Source organism: Heptranchias perlo, chromosome 36, assembly GCF_035084215.1.
Source record: "Heptranchias perlo isolate sHepPer1 chromosome 36, sHepPer1.hap1, whole genome shotgun sequence".
Lineage (NCBI taxonomy): Eukaryota > Metazoa > Chordata > Chondrichthyes > Hexanchiformes > Hexanchidae > Heptranchias > Heptranchias perlo.
Genome location: NC_090360.1, coordinates 13,328,321 through 13,331,502, shown reverse-complemented (window position 1 = coordinate 13,331,502; position 3,182 = coordinate 13,328,321).

Sequence of the window (3,182 nt, the reverse complement as noted above, 5' to 3'; positions counted from 1 at the left end):
AATAGTCACAAATATTATGCAATAACTACCAGCCAGCAATTTCTTACAAACAAACAACTGAGCACTAAAGTAAAAAAGGAAAATATTTCTTTAAATACCATACTTTCTCTTCGTACCATATCTGAGGAAGTATACAGAGGAAAGTAAATCAAAAATACATGAAAGTTGTCTGGCATGCAGGAAAAGTCAGAAGATGATATCACATGCATAATATCTACCATATCATATATCATTGGTTTCTGGTTTGCCCCAAAAAACTGAAGGCATCCTATAAACACTAACTGTGTTATTTACAATAGAGTATTTAGCACATAGAAAGCCCTCTATAGCTCAGCACCATGTTAACAATCCAATATTGCTGTGTCATGCACTTCCTGATTCAGTGGTATATGTTTTCACTGTCATCAGAAGTAAATACTGCAAGTGAGTAAATAGGTAACATATACCTCTAAAAGACTGAGGAAATCCCAGACACATTTGCTTACAATCTAATTTCACCTTTTGTAATTTCTGTACAATCATAAACAATAATATAGACAAACGTTAACTGAAAACTGAACCAAGTCCTTTTCCTTTGCCGGTAGTGTCCATGGTGTAGATGCTACCCTATAGTAAAATGTTCAACCTTTTTAAACTAAACTATTGTTGCATTTCACAAAACGTTCACAGCGGTATCATCAATCCCCAGATGTATATTCAGTTTCCTAATATCTATATGAACACAGTGTGAACAATGAATAACTTATACCGTTGGGGCAAAAACCAGAATAGTACGGCCTGCCCACTCATCTTCCAGAGCTCTCCAAATCAGTGGAAAGTACCACACGGACAGATCATATATAGTGCTGGCTAAACTAACTAAAAATTTATTGCAAGACATAAATTTTTACAGAAGCATGGGTAAATTAGCAGATTAGATTGCAATACATTATTTAACTTCCACGAGTATATTAGCTGATTTTCTGAGTCCAACAAAACAAATGGCTTTTGAGATTCTTAGTCCTTTTCCAGGATTCTTATAACTATGTTTTAGAAATATGTGATCATGGGCACTTCAGACTCCATGGAGTCTTATTTTGTTTAAGAAACTCGTTTGTATATTACAATTGAGTGAATTGAGCTAAGGAAGCAGTGAAAATCCATCATATTTATTTCCAGGTTCTGACAGCTTTTTGAATTGTCAGTCAAAATCAGAACTAATGCACAATGTTAGCATACTATCTTGAGGAACATAGGAACAGGAGTAGTCTATTCTGCCCCTCGAGCCCATTCCGCCATTCCAATCCATGTATCCATCTTTGATCCATATCCCTTGATACCATAACCTGATAAAAATCTGTCTATCTCAGTCTTGAAAATTTCAATTGACACATGGCAGATGAAATTTGACGCAGAGAAGTGTGGTGATTCATTTTGGCAGGAAGAATGAGGCAAAATAAACTAAATGGTATAATTTTAAAGGGGGTATAAGATCAGAGAGACCTGCGGGTATACCTATACAAGTCTTTGAAGGTGGCAGGACAAGATGAGAAGGCTGTTAAAAAGGCATACGGGATCCTTGGCTTTGTATATAGAGGCATACAATACAAAAGCAAGGAAGTTATGCTAAACATTTATAAAACATTGGTTAGGCCCCAGCTGGAGTATTGTGGCCAATTCTGGGCACCACATTTTAGGAAAGATTTACTAGAATGGTACCAGTGATGAAAGACTTCAGTTATGTGGAAAGACTAGAGAAACTGGGGTCGTTCTCCTTAGAACAGAGAAGGTTAAGGGGAGATTTGATAGAGGTGTTCAAAATCATGAAGGGTTTTGACAGAGTAAATAAGGAGAAACTGTTTCCATTGGCAGAAGGGTCGGAGGCCAGAGGACACAGATTTAAGGTAGTTGGCAAAAGAACCAGAGGCAACATGAGAAAAAAAAATTACCCAGTGAGTTACCTGAAAGGGTGGAGGAAGCAGATTTAATAATAACTTTCTGGATAAATACTTGAAGGGGAAAATGTTTCAGAGCTATGGGGAAAGAGCAGGGGAGTGGGACTAATTGGATAGCTCTTTCAAAGAGCCGGCACAGGCACAATGGGCTAAATGGCCTCCTTCAGTGCTATATCATTCTATGACCCAGCATCCAACTTTTAGGAGATGGAATTCTAGATTTCCACTACCCTTCATGGAGCAATAGCACCCAGTGCCTGCAATCCCCAAGAAATGCAAATACCGACACAATCTACTGCATCATACAATAGTGGCATTTCTTTATCTGATTAATTACCAGAACAAACAATCTGGCCTGCTTTCTCAGCTGGTGGTCTCAAGAAAAAAGATAGCTTTTACTTTAGCACTAGACAGTTCAGAAAAACGATTCACCCATATTCCCCATAAAGGATATGGGATGTAGAATATAATACACTATCTTGTAATTAGAAACAAGATGAACCTTGCCCTGTCAAAGCCTGTATCACATCGGTCCACACATCTTTACATTACAATATCCATATGCAGGAATATCAAAGATTACTCAAATAAAATCATAGGGAAAGGAAAATAAAGAACTGGTATGTAAGTAAATATCTTTTAGAATAGTGCTACTTATTTGCAGAGTATCACAGTGGTAGCTGGTCCTTAGCACAGTGATCCAAAGTCAACTCCCAACGGATGAAATAATAAGGGAGCATGTGGAGCTGCTTCAAAGTACATCTGTCGGATGGACAAAGGGAGGCTGCTGCTAACAGTGCAGAATACAAGGAGATGAGGACACATAAGGGGAAACCTGCCACGTGATCTGTTTGCAATTTAGTTGTAGCTCCTTCAAAATGACACTAACAGAGAACAAGAAGCCAGAGAGAGCCCTGAATGACACAGGTTGGTCTCTCCTGCGTCTGCTTTGCCTTGTATGTGAGATTGGATAGTGTGTACTGCCAGAGGAGATAAAGAGATCAGTGACAAGTGGCGCATATTTTTAACTGAACAGTTAATCAGAAATGTTGCAGAAATATTACCAATGTGAATAGAACAAATATCTGAATTTAATGAAAAAACAGCAGTTTACTGAAGTTTCTATGTTTGTATTCCCTCACGTTTCTAAGCTAATGTCAATGGGTTAAGCAAGGAATTTAGCATGAACTCAATTTTTTACAGTATGTGCAGATATTTTTACATAAAGAAAATGGCCATAAAACCACA